Source organism: Budorcas taxicolor, chromosome 25 (genome assembly GCF_023091745.1).
Source record: "Budorcas taxicolor isolate Tak-1 chromosome 25, Takin1.1, whole genome shotgun sequence".
In the NCBI taxonomy this organism is placed as follows: Eukaryota; Metazoa; Chordata; class Mammalia; order Artiodactyla; family Bovidae; genus Budorcas; species Budorcas taxicolor.
The window spans coordinates 23836021-23855334 of NC_068934.1; the positions used below are offsets into that span (position 1 = coordinate 23836021).

At 38.1% G+C, this 19314-nt stretch overlaps 1 protein-coding gene across 1 annotated transcript in view; it reads right to left on the reverse strand.

Annotated features, from left to right (window-relative positions):
• The window catches only part of NELL1 (neural EGFL like 1), a 997636-nt gene that overhangs the window by 156509 nt on the left and 821813 nt on the right, over positions 1 to 19314 (reverse strand). The gene's annotated exons all lie outside the window — the stretch shown is intronic.

A 19314-nucleotide genomic window follows, 5' to 3' on the forward strand; every position in this document is an offset into this window, starting at 1 on the left:
CAGCAGAGAGGTTTGACCTGAGACACCCTTGTCCCACCCAGAGCAGGGAATTAGCAGCAATTATTGACACAACAAATGAAAAACCCTTCACCAATATAATTCCTAATCAACCCATTATACTAATAATTTCTAACTCCCCAAAAGAATTTGCCTTTAGTAAGTCTAAAACATCTCATGCCTCTCAGATTGGGAGGCTGTAAACAATCACATGTGGCTGGACGAACCTATACAGGCGGGCTAGATCACCTTCAGAGGAGTCCGTAAGCTGAAACACTCTTGTCACACCCAGGAATTTTTATTGCCTTGGAGCTGCACATTTACTCCTTCTCCGAGAGAAACGGTTATGGGGGACAGCCCCCCGTAAAGTCAGAGGTGTAGGTGAGAGCATAAAACAGACTCTGGCTTTGGGGTTAGATGCTCGGGAACAGGGGGTTTCCTGAGGCTTGATCTCGCCTTTGCGTATGCCAAGCCTCCTTCCTCATGACCTTTGCCATGGGCGGAGTTCCTCACGCTGGCCCCCGGCACATGCAAACAAAAGCTGAATCAATCTCCAGCCAACTTGCAGTACACTGAATGCTTAAGGAAATTCTTCACACTGAGGGAATTTGAATGAAAAAAATAAAGATTAAGGAGCTGTGGAAGAGCTAAACAAATAAGTAAATATAAAAGACATCTTTTCTCATTTCTATCTCCAAAAAGATAAGTTGGCCTTAAAGGCCTAATATTTATATATTTTGGAGTTTATAATATATGGAGAAATCAAATATATGACAAAAATAGCACAGAGGCTAGAAAGGGGAAAAACAGAAATTTGCTGTTGTAAAAACAAACAAAAAAAACCTGTGATAAAGTGCTTGTACTATATGTGGGACAATTCAATACTATTTGAAGGTACTGAAGCGACTTAGCAGCAGCAGCAGCAGACTATGATACTGCAGATAGGAATGGATATCCACTCCAGTATCCCTGCCTGGAGGATCGCGTTGTATAGCTCATAGGGTTGCAAAGAGCTGGACACAACTGAGTGACTAAACATAGACTCTGATAAGTTAAAGATATATATTGTAAACCCTGAAGCAACATCTGAAAAATAAAACAAAGAGTTACAGCTAATAAGTTAATAGTGAAGATAAAATGGAATCATAAAAAGAATCTTAATGAAGGTGGGAAAAGAGGGCAGATAAAGAATACGAGGTATAAATAAAATATGAAGAACAATACAGTAGGTTAAAACCCTGCCATAAAACAATTACATTAAGTACAAATGGCCTAACCATTTCAACTAAAAGGCAGAAATTGTGAGACTGGATGAAAAACCAATTCCCAATCATATGCCATCAAAGTATGTAGTTGAAACGTAACAACAAAGACATGGAAAAACTTACTATGCCTATAATAATTAAGAGAAAACTAGAGTAACTATAGTAATATCAGAGAAAGTAGACTTTGGAAGCTGTAAAATTAGATACTGATCAAATTTGAACCATCAACCTGCTCTAATGTCATTTACAAAATTTTCCACACAAAATTCTCTTGAAAAGCACAAGGAACATTTAATAAGTTTTACTATATTCTGGATTCCTAAACAATTCTTAAGAAACTAAAAAGACAAATCATGTAGAGAATGTTACATTCTAAAATTAGAATTAAAACAGAAGTAAATAATAGAAATATATTTGAAATATTTCTCAAATTCTCAGAAATTAAGCACACATGCTTCCGTGGATCAGAAGGAAAGGCACAAGTAAAATTATACTGTATTTTGAATTAAATGAAAGTGAAAACAGAAAATATGAAAATGTGTGGGATGCTGTTAAAGCAGGGATTAAAGGGAAATTTAGAGCATCAAATATATATATATATATAAGATTTCAAACCAGTGACCTAAACTTCTACCCTAAGAAGCTTTGAAAAAAGCAAATCATATTCAGAGTAAACAAAAAGAAGAAAATACTAAAGAGAAGAGAAACAATCATTAATACAGGAAATGGATAAGCAGTAGAGGAAAAGCAACAAATTCAAAGTCTGATTCTTTGAAAAGGACAATACTATGAATAAACCTCTGGGCAGAACTATGAACACAAAGAAAAACCACACAAATTAAAACTATGGATTTTAGAGATATCAAATTGAGAAAAAATATTATAAATAACTATAAATTAAACAATTTAGATCAACCAACTATCAAAGTCATTCAAGGAAAAAATAACAACAACAAAAAAAAAAAACAGATGATTTCCACTTTTGGCCAAAAGAGAGAATAGGGGCTAATTTCATCCACCTGATACAACCAAAACACCCAGGCAAAATACATTAACTATTTTTAAGATATTAGACATCAGGTAATGAATGACAATGAATATTCCGTGTTCTGATCTTTTCATCTTTCCTCAGACCTGTTATGAAGAGCAAATAAGGTTTTACATGTGAAAATTTCTAGCATAACAACAGAAACATTAATAAATGTCTCCTTCTTCCCCTCTCCCATTTTTCCTTCCTGGAAACAATTCACATCTCCATGTCAAAGTAAAGTGTTACTGTGAAAGTTTTCCCCAAATACTTTGGGGTCCATAGCATATTCTGATGGAAATTGAATATCATTTTAGACAATGCTGCCCACACAAACACAGACACACATGAGTACACACACGCACTACAAGGCATTAACTAAGGAACTTCTTAAAAGGATTTTATTTCTTTTAGGGGAGAAAAAGCAGTCTCTCTAAAGTCTTTGTCACCTCTAAACATTTTAGCACCTGTCAGGCTGAATTAAAATATCTGTCATTCTCTCTTAGTCCACCAAATATAATTTAACGTGAATTCCTGATCCTATTTTCCCAGAATCTTTTATTATTACATTTCTTTCTGGGGACTGAACGTAAATGGAATTACCAAGTCAAGAGTCTAAATGCAGCCTCTGAAGAATAACCTGTTTATAATCTGGCTCACAGTTCTTTTATGATAATCAATATATTTAGATACCTCTCTTCAGGAAAAACTTAGGTTTTGCAGTCATAAAATACTGAGGCTAGATCCCAGTTCTAACACTTAGGAGTTTTCCAAAGTTCCCAAACCAATGTCAATCTTTATTTCATAATAAAAATGATTATTCATTATGTTGTTCAAGGAATTAAATCAAAAGATACTAATGAAATGTTTTGCACAGCACATGACACAAAACCTCTCTTCTGTTCATTCCCCAACATTCGTTTCTAAAAATACGTTTTTATTTAATAAAATGTATGCATTCAAGTAGGCAGTCTATTCTAAATTAAAAATCAGGGACTATCATTCTAACATGAAACCAAGAAAAGTGAAAGAAAGTGAAAGTGAAGTAGCTCAGTCCTGTCCGACTCTTTGCGACCCCATGGACTGCAACCCACCAGGCTCCTCCGTCCATGGGATTTTCCAGGCAAGAGTACTGGAGTGGGTTGCCATTTCCTTCTCCAGGGGATCTTTCCAACCCAGGGATCAAACCCAGGTCTCCTGCACTGCAGGCAGACGCTTTACTCTCTGAGCCACCAGGGAAACCAAGAAAGGGACTCTTCAAGTATCTCATAAGCAATAGCAGATTTGGAATTGACTCTCATTGTGTGCGGTCACACCCTTCCTTTATGACATATTTTGCTTTCTTCCAGGTAAGTTAGTCAGAATATAGCCATTCTTCCGACTCACCATGGAGACTTGAACATAATGGTGTTTCAGGATGGAATTTTTGTGCCTTCAGTGACTTTGTAACATTTTCTGTTTTTCAGTCGTAATTTCAAAGTTGTTAAAGTTTCCAACACACAAATGCATCATTTCTAATTTTTATCCAGATTTCAATTAGAATCATCATATGACAGGACAATTATATCAGCTTCTCCCTTAATAGCATAAATCATATTTTTGTTCATAGTTGTAAATATCAATGTTTAAACAGTGATACAGTTTAAAAAATACACTATAGCAGACAGAGCCTGGAAGACTTGTCTTCTAAATTAACTCTTGTGTTGTTTGTTTTCTTCTTTAAAGCTATGTAGAACATTCACTGGCAATCCCTTAGATTTATCCCTCAGGTTGACCATAGTGAAATTATAATGAAAAAGAGAAAGACACAGATGGTTCACTTTTTTTTAGCTATTCTATCAGATCAAAGGAGTCTTTATATTATTGGATGAATATTTATTTTATTTTTTAAATTAAATGGACAATAATAAAATGACAATAAATTTCCACTTTTTCCCAGAAGTACATCATAGAGGTATCATAATTATCCATTTTCATCAGTGTTAATAGATCACCAGCAAAGCAAATTGGAGATGTATTTTGATAGCTTTTAAAAATGATGAAATCATTTTGAAAAAGAAAAAAGATAGAGGGTTAACTGTACCTTGTTCCAAGGCTTATTGTCAAGTTACAATGATAAATTCATGTAGTGTTGGTTTAAAGATAGACAAATAAATCAATGGAAAACAACAGAGTCCAGAAATAGACTCACTCACATATGACACTTTTACATGGACAACTAATTTCTGACAAGGGTGCAAAAACAATTCATACAGAAAGGTAAGTCATTTCAACAAATGATGACAGAGCAATGAATATACATAATTAACTAAGAGAAAAATAAAACTTTGTTTCATACTTTTCCTCATTTAAAAAAGTAATTCAAAAAGTAGAATAAACCTAAATATAACAATTAAAATATTAAAATTTCTAGGGGAAAAAAATGGAGAAAATTTTCGTGACAGTGGGTTACCCAAACATTTTTTAGATTTAATATCCAAAGCACAATCTATAAGGGAACAAATGAGACTCCATCAAAATTAAAGATGCTTCCTCTTCAAAGAAACTATTAAGAGATTAAAAATACAGTCCACACCCTGGGAGAAAATAATTGCAAAGCATCTATCAGATAAAGGAATTTTATCCAAATGTATACACAAGACCTCTCAAAAGTCAATAAAGAGAAAACAGCCCAATTTTAACAGTGTTTAGAAAAGTTGAACAGAAACTTCACATAGGAGAATATGATGTCAAATGAGTACATGGAAGGATGTCAAACACTATTTTGCTAATGACAGAAAAATGCAAATGATAGCCACAAAAAATATATATATAAGATACCATTAGACACCTGAAATGATAATTCTGGAGTAAAAAAAATACTAGGAAAAGAAAAAGAGGACACGTATGATTCCACTGATACAAAACTCTAAAATGCAAACAAATATATATTCAGAGAATCAGTTCAGTGGTTTTTCACTGGAGAGGAGGTAGAGACGAGAAGGAGAGTAAATTACAAAGACAGATGAGGACACTTTATAGTGATTGCTATTTTCACCAAAACGTCTATTTAAAAACTTATCAAATTGTATCCTTTAAAAAGTAGCTGTTTTTTCCTATGGCAATTAGACCACAACAAGGTGTTAAAAAATAAAATATATACACATGTATATGTATATGTAGGCATTTGGGTGAACTTAATATTATGCAAAAAAATAATTATAAATAAATTATAATGACATGTGAAAATTATTAAGATGATCTTAAGAAATACCAGTAAGTTAAAAATTGAAAATAGTAAAGAGACTCTCTGGGTAGAATAAAACATGAACAAAATGCAAAAAAGAACACAACATAATAACAGTAGCATTAAATTTTCTAAGATCAATAAGATATATTATTTTATAATCAGGAAAAACTGTGTTCTTGATTGTTTGTTTTGGTAGTATTATTTTTTTTTTAATTGGGGGATAATTGCTTTACAATGCTGTGTTAGTTTCTGCTGTATGACAACATGCATCAACTATAAATATATATCCCTTCCCTCTTGTGCCTCTCTCCCACCCATGCCCCAATCACACCCCTCTAGGTCATCACAGAGCATGAAGCCAAGCACCTGTGTTATAGAGCCGCTTCCCTCTAGCTATCTTTTTGATACACAGCACTGCGTACGTGTCAATGCTACTCTCTCAATTTATCCCACTCTCTCCCTCTCACGCTGTGTCCACAAGTCCGTTTTTTTACATCGGTGTCTCTATTCCTGCTCTGCAAATAGATGATTCATCATCATTTCTCCGGATGCCATATATCATTAATATAAGATATTTATTTTTCTCTCTCTGACTTACTTCACTCTGTATGACAGATTCTAGGTTCATCCACCTCACCAAACACAGATTTCAATTTTGTTCCTTTTTATGGCTGAGTAGTATTCCACTGGACAAACTGTTTTTAACGTAAAATTCAATTGTAATATTATCAAACACTCAAAATAACAATCATATTCAAAATGATATGGTGTCAGAATGGGAATTCTATTACTTAGTTGGAGGGAAAATCAATAAGTATAAATTGCAAAGAGAAAATGTTGACTTTTGGTGATAAATTTCTAAATGCATACATAACCAGAGAACCATTTCACTTCCAGGACTTTTATCTGAGAATCAAATCTACCGGTTTGCAGAGATGAAGCACACAGATGATCACAGCAGGTCTTAAGCCAGTAAACCAGCAGTTTTACCTTTGTTGTTTACTGGTAAGAAACTGCTTATGGTGATGACAATGTAGGTCTCTTGTTTAAAAAATATATTCTGCTAAGGAAAAAAAGTTTAAAAATCTCAACAGCATGATTTCACTTTCATCTTACAGTGTCATGTCAGTTTATATGCCTTGAGTGAGTGCTGTTGTGTGGTGGTAAGTACATGTATGCTCAGAGAGAAAATGTCAGTAATTGTACAAGCACAATGTTAACTTGAGTTATCTCTGGCTGGAGGAACAAAAGGGATCATTATTCTCCCTTTTAAACTTCATATCATCTCTGTGTTCTACAATGAAACTGCAGCGCATTTTTAATCAGAAAAGAAAATAAATGGTTTTCCTTTTAAATGAAATAAAAACAAAAAATAATCAATTTCCATTTTGAAGAAAATAAAAAAAGAGACAAAAGATGCTTCCAAATTTCATGAATATCATGTCCTGCTTCTTACTAGGAGCTCTCTATCTAAACAACTGCACTCATTCAATAACATAAATATTTAAAATTATTCATTAAGTGTTTACATCCTGCTGCTGCTGCTGAGTCACTTCAGTCATGGCCGACCCTGTGTGACCCCATAGACGGAAGCCCACCAGGCTCCCCCGTCCCTGGGATTCTCCAGGCAAGAACACTGGAGTGGGTTGCCATTGCCTTCTCCAATGCATGAAAGTGAAAAGTGAAAGTGAAGTCGCTCAGTTGTGTCCAACTCTTAGTGACCCCATGGACTGCAGCCTACCAGGCTCCTCCGTCCATGGGATTTTCCAGGCAAGAGTGCTGGAGTGGGGTGCCATTGTAGTAGCTCATAATAAGTACACAAAAAAAGAAGTGTAGAATGAAAACAGACAAAAACAACAAACATTTCACTTTCGGGGATAGGAAAGCAAATTGTAGCTAATTTCCACTTCATGATCTTAGAGTATTAGTGGCCTCAGCCATGTACACAGCGTCTGCACTGCTGGGCTCACCTCCAGCTTATGTACACTCTCCAATATGGAGCTAACATGTCACTGCCAAGTGACACTGCCTCACCTCCAACGCTCTGTTAAGAGACCCACTTCTTTCAATCTAGTTCTTGCATTATGTATCTCTGAGCAAGAGATGCCTCTATTGAACATGTCAGAGTTTTATGCACTAACAAGCATTCAATTAATATATGCAAAATGATCCAATATACTTGATGTTGGAGGAACTATATCTAAATGCCCTCCCTAATTTAAGTAGAGCAATTGATGCAACTGGACTGCCCTGAATGGTTGCATTTCATGTTTAATTAAAATGAATTTAGTCCAGCTTTCTTCCTATTGACCCATTATTTACTGCCTTCAATAAATACTTATTGCCTGCTTCCTCTGAAGGGGTTGATGTGCTAGAGAGTAAAGAATCATCAATGATTGAGATGAACAGGAACCTTACAATGATGAAGCTTATTCTCTATTGCTGGATAAGACAAATCAGCAAGTATTTGGCCAGAGATAATACAGAGTTGATTCAAAGAATTCCAGAAGCAAAACTTTGAATCTTAACCCTAGCAAATGAGAAAGGTTTTTTTCTTAGAGTAGATTTATCTAAACTGACACTTGAAGAATGAATAGGCATTAACAGAGTGAACAGAGTGACTAGGTGAATGCTGTAAATCATTTAAACAATCAGTCCACTTTCTTTTCTATTTTAGTAAGTGAAACAAAAATACGTCTTTTCTGATGATGAGATCAGTATGAAGAAATTGAAGATGAATTTACATTATAGGAGCCTATAGCTATCCTTTTGCTTTGCTAGTTATTTTAATTAAATCATTCCCATACATTAAAGGAGAAGGCAATGGCACCCCACTCCAGTACTCTTGTACTGCAGTACTCCAGTACTCTTGCCTGGAAAATCCCAGGGACGGAGGAGCCTGGTGGGCTGCAGTCCACAGGGTCGCTAAGAGTCGGACACGACTGAGGGACTTCACTGTCACTTTTCACTTTCATACATTGGAGAAGGAAATGGCAATCCACTACAGTGTTCTTGCCTGGAGAATCCCATGGATGGGAGAGCCTGGTGGGCTGCCCTCTATGGGGTCGCACAGAGTTGGACACGGCTGAAGCGACTTAGCAGCAGCGGCAGCAATATACATTAAAGAAAAAAAAAAAATCTATCTAGGGGACAAGGAAAGTAAGGTAACATTTCTGGTTAGAAATATATCCCATGAAACTGGATTTTTGCTACCCAAGTTTTCACAGTATAGCCAATGAGGAAACAGGTCAACTTAAATTTACTGCAGGGGTGTCTGCTCAGCCAAAGCTACTAAAGTACCCTGTTGAAGATGTATTGCCTACTGATACCAGATCTTACCAAACGATCAACAAGAAAAGAGAACTAACATTTATAAAGAAACTAAGGTGGTAAAGTTTTAACATACATGATCTCAATCTTCAGATGATCTGGGAAACATGTATCCTTATTCCCAATTTTAGAGCTAGAAAACCACGGCTTGAGAGTTATGATTTACATTCAGATCTAATGCAAAATTAACATCAGATAGCCTTTAATGATTGTGCATATCAAATAAACAGCATAGTGTGAAAACACAAAGCCGTACAAGATACTACCCTATCTCCAGATAATTATTTAATATAGTAGGGAGGATAAAACACATGAAAGGACAATTCAGAACATAACAAAGTATGTCGAATGATAAATGAGTAGTAAACACACACACACAGCCCAGGATGAGGGAAGGTACGGTGGTTCCAGTTTGTCTGAAGAAACATAAATCTGAGGGATTTGAGAGACAGGAACATTTTTGAAGGGTGAACAGGGAAGACAACTGAGACAGAAAGAACAAGTTCAGTTTGGGAAAATAGCAGCGTTCTGGAGAATAGAACCAGTTCATTGGTGGTGTTGAAAATGATTCTGGTCTATAACACATGGGGGGTAAGATAAAAGAGATTTAACAATAAAGACATCTGCAAAAACACAGCAGGCTTTGTAGAGCTGTGAACTAAGTATAGATAACACCTCTAATTCCTGCTTTCCATAAACATTTCACATCTTCAGCAACTCACTCAGGTAATGTGATTCTCAGAGGTAAAAGCCTTTAACACAATTCTGGTCTGCAAACATAAATGATAGTTTCAGGCCCTTCTTAGGAAGATGAGCAATCATGGGACCTCAACACTCTGCTGAAACTACTCTCTCAAAGAATGTGCATGGCTTTGTTCCTTTGGAATCTCAGCGACTTCCTTCCTCCCCATTCTTCTTGACTGTGTCACTGCCTCCTTCTTAACACACAGATTCTTCAGTTTCGAAGTCCCTTCATCTATGAATCAATAAAAATTTCTATACCTGATATGATCAATGTTTTTTCCATGTTCTCTATTCATGCCTCCCCTTGTAAGAAAGAAAGTGACTTAAAGGCAAATAAAATACCTCATTTTTTCTTTCCCAAGAATGTCTAGCTTTGTGCTCTAAATACTGTATTAGTCACCAGAATTTGAGGGAGCTAGCCCATGTAATGTAACTGGAGACTGACAACATGGGCAACGTCTGTTGATAGAAATGGTGATGAATGAGTGGTTTCAGGAAATCCCAGGACAGGAGGGGGATCTAGTAAAGGGCCTCCTTCCTTGAAGTATAGAGTGGATGAAAAGTGTATGAGGGACACACTCAATACCTAAAACATAGAAGTTAAAACATGGTAAACAGTTGGAATAATCATTTTCTTGGCTAAAGCAAAGATGATACTGTATTAGCAAGAAAAGCTCCCCAAAGCGAGATCCTTGGCTCCAGAGTCATCAGTTCACTGATTACGCTTTACATCGGTGAACACTGAACAAGGGGTTGCAGTAACTGCATGTCCCCTTGTCCCTCGCCCTGTAAACTAGCTCTGTGTGTCTCTGCTGGCCACCTGATCCCCATCTGTACATATTACTCCAACGAGTAATCAGAGATCAGTCCGATTCTCCATTATCAGAGTATATTAAATACTTTTAGATGTATAAAACCAGCTCACTCAGTGCTTGGCCTACATTTTCTATACCTTCCAGGTGTAACCTTGATTAAAATCTGTCTTGTTCTTGTGGCCTCCTCACTCCCTTATACTTCATAACATTGTGAAATAAAAATATCTCCTGCCACATCAGTATACAAGAAATGACAAGCCACAGTGATTTCAGGCCTCCAAATGTGAATGAGCGCTCTCAAAACTGCAATCCAGCCGATGCTGCCACCCTTCGTGGTGACTGCTGAGGAGCTGGGGGAATGTAAGAAGCAAGGAGAGCAAGGAAACAGGATTGACCCCAGCAAGCTGCAGGGCGTGTGAAAGGATGAATGCAGTGAGCCCAGAGGCTGGAGTCTTCCCATACACAGAATGCAAAATTCCTTAACTTGATAACCTGATCTTTGATGTTCAGACTGCCTCCTCCCTTTGTTGAAAACTTGTATATAGCTTGACCTTCTGTCCTGCCTCCTTGGAGCAGTTTTCTCAGAGCTACTGAGATGCTGTCAACTGGGGTCAGAGTTCTAAACATTCCCACCAAATAAAATAACTCTCTACTTTCAGGTTGCAACTGTATCATTTAGTCGACAACATCCAGAGCTGGGATTCTGTCTTAAGAAATGAAGACTAGAAGCTGAGTCAGTGTCTTCCTACCCATCTGACTATCCACTGACTTTCTTCTTCCCTGTCATGGTGTTTCATCACTTCTTAGGTCTAGCCATTTCTTAGTAAACTTGTCTGTAGCCTAGATGTCCACCTGGGAATTCTCTCCATTCTCTCAAATACCCACCTTCACTATTGTGAACCATATTGCCCTTCCAGTTCAATCTGGGTCCCATTTCAACCATAAGCTTTATCTGACGGATTAACCTTTTAAAAGTCTAAACTATAGTAAGACAGGAAATGCTTATTTTACTTTCTTTGAATCCAGCCATTATCATTGATGTTACCAGCATAAAACTGAGCAGAAAAGGTAAAAAGGAGGATTAATAATTCATAACCGCCTTACGTAACCTTATCAAAGCACAGAAGGAGCTGGCACTGCTCAGTTTTAAAGGAATGCACTGATGCATTACAAAAATTCCATTCCACATCACATAATTAGGTGAGAGACAAGTAAAAAGGAAAAGATATTATGTATTTAACCAAATAATAATAATTATATGTTGCTGAAATAGTCTCCATTTTTTATGTCAAACATTTAGTAAATCCAGTGAACTATGAGAAGTTACACATTTTGGGCTCAAATAAAAATAGTGGGCAAGAGATGTTCTTTTCATGTGCAAATAATAGGTAGGATAAAGTTTTTTCTCTTTTCAGAAGGCTTTCACTTAATCATTTCCTTTCATTCTTCTATTTGTAAATAAATACAAAATACCAGATTATCAATTCAAATAGCCTATTCTTAAGGCTGTGATTGTTGACCATAAGGACAAAGTTCTCAATGTTTATTTCGTACCGTTACCTGAGTCTTTAAAAGGGAGATACTGAAGATTCTGCCAAAGTAACATATTAAAAGAGAATATAATTAGGAAGTGTTCATAGAAGTGGTTAAAACAAACTTTGGGGAATGGCTTTTGGAGCTTCCTAATCCCAAAACTAGGTTCGTCTAGTCAAGGCTATAGTTTTTCCAGTGGTCATGTATGGATGCGAGAGTTGGACTGTGAAGAAAGCTGAGCGCCGAAGAATTGATGCTTTTGAACTGTAGTGTTGGGGAAGACTCTTGAGAGTCCCTTGGACTGCAAGGAGATCCAACCAGTCCATTCTGAAGGAGATCAGCCCTGGGATTTCTTTGGAAGGAATGATGCTAAAACTGAAACTCCAGTACTTTGGCCACCTCATGCGAAGAGTTGACTCATTGGAAAAGACTCTGATGCTGGGAGGAATTGGAGGCAGGAGGGAAAGGGGACAACCGAGGATGAGACGGCTGGATGGCATCACGGACTTGATGGACGTGAGTTTGAGTGAACTCTGGGAGATGGTGATGGACAGGGAGGCCTGGCGTGCTGCGATTCATGGGGTCGCAAAGAGTCAGACATGACTGAGAGACTGAACTGAACTGAATCCCCAAACAGTATACAATGTTGGCAAATATATATAGATTCCTATAATAATCTATGACAAAGTGGTAGAAAGAAAGAGAAGCTTATAACAAACACAGGGCTACAGGAAATGGAAAATGAGAGTAGAAATGTTAAAACAAGTGTAAAAATAGATCTTGCAATTAAAAAAATGTAACAGAATCAGAATTAGTAAGGCTACTTTGTTTTGTTTTCACCATTCCACATTTAACCAGAATATACTTAATATCTAGAAAAAAGTGCCATGTGGAAGGTGGCTTATTCTCATAGTGACAATATGAGTCACTATGAGAAAATAGAAAAAATAGAAAATAGTTTCCTGTTTCCTAGTGTTCTAGCCAATCATTCTGTGAAGCATTTCCTGACTGCCTTGACATGCTCATTATCGTACTGCATGTTGTGAGGGATAAAAACAGACTTGGTTCCTGTCTGCGGAAAACAACATCTAGTTCAGGTGTGGAAAACAGGCACGTCTAAAATGACCAACACTGACACAAGAGTGTTCATGAACTCATGGGTTGGACAGGTGATCCTGTAAGGCTCACTAAAGCCTCCGCAGTACTGTCTGGTGGGAATGAGAGGGAAACTGAGAATAGATATCAGGGCCCTCTGATGAGCCTCCAGGCTTCCTCTTCACTGAGGAAGTCACTACTCTGATTTATATGACCAAAAGAGATAACACAACTTTTAACTTGATGTGAAGTTAACCCACTACTAGAAGGGAAAGGGGATTTGGTGGGTGAGGCACACAAAAATGGGAGCAAGTCTAGAGAGCAGATAAACTGAGTAGGATGATGTGTCTGTGACTGGATGTTTGGAGTATCAGAACAAGACCCATATCATTCCTGAGAGTTTGAGCGATGAAGTAGAACAGTTAAAAAGTCATAGAAAGTTGTAGGAAAAACAGCAGCTCTGATAAGTTTCACCTGATACCCAGCCTGGCTCTAATATTTAGATCATGATATACTGCTGAATATAAACTATTTCACATGGAATTGTCCAGTAATTATGAAAGAGTATGACCAAAGTAATATACCTTTTAAGTCATGTATGAGCACAGTTAAAGATAAGAGTTTGGTGCAAACTGACAAAAAATTTAAACAGTTTCCACTTTCAGGTATTAGCGACTGCTGCTGCTTGTTTAGCAACTATGACTTAGTGCTACTTAATGTTTATACTAATTCCTATACAAAAGAATTACTAAGATACCCCAATCATGCATTTCAGTTCAGTTCAGTTCAGTCGCTCAGTCGTGTCCGACTCTTTGCAACCCCATGAATCACAGCATGCCAGGCCTCCCTGTCCATCACCATTTCCCAGAGTTCACTCAGACTCACGTCCATCAAGTCAGTGATGCCATCCAGCCATCTCATCCTGGGTCGTCCCCTTCTTCTCCTGCCCCCAATCCCTCCCAGCATCAGAGTCTTTTCCAATGAGTCAACTCTTCGCATGAGGTGGCCAAAGTACTGGAGTTTCAGCTTTAGCATCATTCCCTCCAAAGAAATCCCAGGGCTAATCTCCTTCAGAATGGACTGGTTGGATCTCCTTGCAGTCCAAAGGACTCTCAAGAGTCTTCTCCAACACCACAGTTCAAAAGCATCAATTCTTCGGCGCTCAGCTTTCTTCACAGTCCAACTATCACATCCATACATGGCCACAGGAAAAACCATAGCCTTGACTAGACAGACCTTAATCGGCAAAGTAATGTCTCTGCTTTTGAATATGCTATCTAGGTTGGTCATAACTTTACTTCCAAGGAGCAAGCGTCTTTTAATTTCATGGCTACAGTCACCATCTGCAGTGATTTTGGAACCCCCAAAATAAAGTCTGACACTGTTTGCACTGTTTCCCAATCTATTTCCCATGAAGTGATGGGATCGGATGCCATCATCTTCATTTTCTGATGTTCAGCTTTAAGCCAACTTTTCCACTCTCCTCTTTCACTTTCATCAAGAGGCTTTTGAGTTCCTCTTCACTTTCTGCCATAAGGGTGGTGTCATCTGCATATCTGAGGTTATTGATATTTCTCCCAGCAACCTTGATTCCAGCTTGTGTTTCTTCCAGTCCAGCGTTTCTCATGATGTACTCTGCATATAAGTTAAATAAGCAGGGTGACAATATACAGCCTTGACGTACTCCTTTTCCTATTTGGAACCAGTCTGTTGTTCCATGTCCAGTTTTAACTGTTGCTTCCTGACCTGCATATAGGTTTCTCAAGAGGCAGGTTAGGTGGTCTGGTATTCCCATCTCTTTCAGAATTTTCCAGAGTTTATTGTGATCCACACAGTCAAAGGCTTGGCATAGTCAATAAAGCAGAAGTAGATGTTTTTCTGGAACTCTCTTGCTTTTTCCATGATCCAGCAGATGTTGGCAATTTGATCTCTGGTTCCTCTGCCTTTTCTAAAACCAGCTTGAACATCAGGGAGGTCACGGTTCACGTATTGCTGAAGCCTGGCTTGGAGAATTTTGAGCATTACTTTACTAGCATGTGAGATGAGTGCAATTGTGCAGTAGTATGAGCATTCTTTGGCATTGCCTTTCTATGGGATTGGAATGAAAACTGACCTTTTCCAGTCCTGTGGCCACTGCTGAGTTTTCCAAATTTGCTGGCATATTGAGTGCAGGACTTTCACAGCATCATCTTTCAGGATTTGAAACAGCTCAACTGGAATTCCATCACCTCCACTAGCTTTGTTCATAGTGATGCTTTCTAAGGCCCACTTGACTTCACATTCCAGGATGTCTGGCTCTAGGTGAGTGATCACATCATCATGATTATCTGGGTCATGGAGATCTTTTTTGTACAGTTCTTCCGTGTATTCTTGCCACCTCTTCTTAATATCTTCTGCTTCTGTTCGGTCCATACCATTTCTGTCCTTTATAGAGCCCATCTTTGCATGAAATGTTCCCTTGATATCTCTAATTTTCTTGAAGACATCTCTAGTCTTTCCCATTCTGTTATTTTCCTCTATTCTTTGCATTGATCACTGACGAAGGCTTTCTTATCTCTTCTTGCTGTTCTTTGGAACTCTGCATTCAGATGCTTATATCTTTCCTTTCCTCCTTTGCTTTTCGCTTCTCTTCTTTTCACAGGTATTTGTAAGGCCTCTTCAGACAGCCATTTTTCTTTTTTGCATTTCTTTTCCATGGGGATGGTCTTGATCCCTGTCTCCTGTACAATGTCATGAACCTCATTCTATAGTTTATCAGGCACTCTATCTGTCAGATCTAGGCCCTGAAATCTATTTCTCACTTCCACTGTATAATCATAAGGGATTTGATTTAGATCATACCTGAATGGTCTAGTGGTTTTCCCTACTTTCTTTAATTTGAGTCTGAATTTGTTAATAAGGAGTTCATGATCTGAGCCACAGTCAGCTCCTGGTCTTGTTTTTGTTGACTGTATAGAGCTTCTCCATCTTTGGCTGCAAAGAATATAATCAATCTGATTTCAGTGTTGACTATCTGTGATGTCCATGTGTAGAGTCTTCTCTTGTGTTGTTGGAAGAGGGTGTTTGCTATGACCAGTGCATTTTCTTGGCAAAACTCTATTAGTCTTTGCCTTGCTTCATTCTGTATTCCAAGGCCAAATTTGCCTGTTACTCCAAGTGTTTCTTGACTTCCTACTTTTGCATTCCAGTCCCCTATAATGAAAAGGACATCTTTTTTGGGTGTTAGGTCTAAAAGGTCTTGTAAGTCTTCATAATACCGTTCAACTTCAGCTTCTTCAGCGTTACTGGTTGGGGCATAGACTTGGATAACTGTGATATTGAATGGTTTGCCTTGGAGATGAACAGAGATCATTCTGTCGTTTTTGAGATTGCATCCATGTACTGCGTTTCCGACTCTTTTGTTGACCATGATGGCTACTCCATTTCTTCTGAGGGATTCCTGCCTGCAGTAGTAGATATATAATGGTCATCTGAGTTAAATTCACCCATTCCAGTCCATTTTAGTTTGCTGATTCCTAGAATGTCCACGTTCACCCTTGCCATCACTTGTTTGACCATTCCCAATTTGCCTTGATTCATGGACCTGACATTCCAGGTTCATATGCAATACTGCATTTACCCCAACTCAAAAAAGTAAGGAATCCATAACAGAGTCATACAGCCCTTGAAACCTCCCCAAACTTAACACAAGATGAAATCACACAGTCATCTTCTAACACTTTTTTGTGAGATTCCCAATCTTGTGCAATGTTCCTTGTTGCAGCAAATAGTAAACTGAACTGTATAGGTTTATCCTTGGTCCTTTAGTGAGGGGTATCAAGAGTTGTTAGGATTTCAGCTGAATGATGTAAGGTTTAGGACAAAGAATCAGGAGGCTAATAGCTCTAAGAACCAATAATTACAAGTATTTTCATTCTGAGTTCCTCAAAAAGTAGCTACTATAATAAGAGCTAACATCATCAACGTGTGAAATTCATTTTGCTTTATATTTTTGTAGTTATCTTTAGAGACATCATGAAAGCATTTGCCTTCACAGTAGTTAAGACCAGCCAAACAGGATGCTGAAAGCCCAAAGAGTTATTCAGAAAACTGGTGGGCAAGCAGAAAAACATGAAGACTTGGCAGTCCTTATACCCAGTACATTTAGTCTACTTTAGACTGGTTCAAAATTAGGAAGGAGAATGTCAAGGCTGTATATTTTACCCTGGTTATTTAACTTATATGCAGAGTACATCATGTGAAATGACAGGCTGGATGAATCACAAGCTGGAATCAAGACTACCAGGAGAAATATCAACTACTTCAGATATTTAAATGATATCATCCTTACGGCAGAAAACAGAGGAACTGAAGAGCCTTTTGATGAAGGTGAAAGGGGAGAGAGAAAATGCTGGCTTAAAACTCAACATTCTAAAAACTAAGATCATGGCATTGAGTCCCATCATTTCATGGCAAATAGATGGGGAAACAATGAAAACAGTGACAGACTTTATTTTCTTGGGTTCCAAAGTCACTGTGGATAGTGACTGTAGCCATAAAATTAAAAGACACTTGCTTCTTGTAAGCAAAGCTATGGCAAATCTAGACAACATATTAAAAAGTAGAGACATTATTTTGTCAACAAAGGTCCATCTAGTCAAATCTATGGTTTTTCCAGTAGTCAGGTATGGATGTGAGAGCTGGACTTAACAAAGGAGCCTGAGCACTGAAGAACTGATGCTTTTGAACTGTGGTGTTAGAGGAGATTCTTGAGAATCCCCTGGTTTGCAAGGAGATCAAACCAGTCAATCTTAAAGGAAATCAGTCCTGAATATTCACTGAAAGGACTGATGCTGAAGCTCCAATGCTTTGGCCATGTGATTGATGCAAAGAACTGACTCAATGGAGAAGTCTCTGCTGCTGGGAAAGACTGAGGGCAGCGGGAGAAGGGAGCAACAGAGGATGAGGTGGTTGGATGGCAATGCCTACTCTAGGGATATAAGTTTGAGCAAACTTAGGGAGATGGTGAAAGATGGGGAAAACTGGCATGTTGCAGTCTATGGGGTAACAAAGAGTTGGACACAACTTAGTGACTGAACAATAAGACAAAATTAGATTGACTTTCATTGTATCCTTTTAGTCTTGAGTTTACTATATGCTAGACAATGGCACCCCACTCCAGTACTCTTGCCTGGAAAATTCCATGGATGGAGCAGCCTGGTAGGCTGCAGTCCATGGGGTCACGAAGAGTCAGACATGACTGAGCGAATTCACTTTTACTTTCATACATTGCAGAAGGAAATGGCAACTCACTCCAGTGTTCTTGCCTGGAGAATCCCTGGGACAGGGGAATCTGGTGAGCTTCCATCTATGGGGTCGCACAGAGTTGGACACGACTGAAGCGACTTAGCAGCAGCAGCAGCAGCAGACACTCTTACAAGTGCTTCCCCAAAGATCTTACTCTTCCATAAAACAGCCCTATAAAAGATGCAAGTGTTTTGTTGATGGGTACATTGGGTACAAAATAGTAAAGAAAATAACCCAGAAAGTTCCTTGGACTGCAAGGAGATTAAACCAGTCAATTCTAAAGGAAATCAACCCTGAATATTCATTGGAAGGCCGGATACTGAAGCTGAAGCTCCAAGACTTTGGCCACCTGATGTGAAAAGACAACTCACTGGAAAAGACCCTGATGCTGGGAAAGATTGCAGGCAAAAAGGAGAAGAGGGCAGCAGAGGATGAAATGGTTAGATAGCATCACTGACAAAATGGACATAAATTTGAGCAAACTCTGGGAGATAGTGAAGGACAGGGGAGCCTGGTGTGCTGCTGTCTTTAGGGTTACAAAGAAACGGATAAAGCTTAGTGGTTGAACAACAATGCCACATTCAACTAGCAAAAGTGGGTTAAAGGTAAAAAGACAAGCAGTTTGAGTTCGGAGTCCACATTCCTAACACCTCAACTCTATTCCTTTTGAGAGATAGCTAATAGCAAAGACACAACATGCTTAAACAAGAAAAACTGCAGAAGCAGTGCACTGAGCAAAAGGACAAAGGGAGAAGGGAAAAGGAGTAGGAAATAATTCTGGTCACTCAAAGCACAGGGTTCCCCATTGATGCTAACATAGAAGGGAACTTCTCTCAACTACAGCAAAAACTTAAACAGACCAGAATTTGGATAAATGGATGTTTATTTTCTAATAATTAGACTGCCTCCTTCTCAAACTCATTATGGTAAATCTACATAAAATATGTAAATCCTAAGTTCTGCCTTAGAAATATTTTATAGGAATCAGAGCTG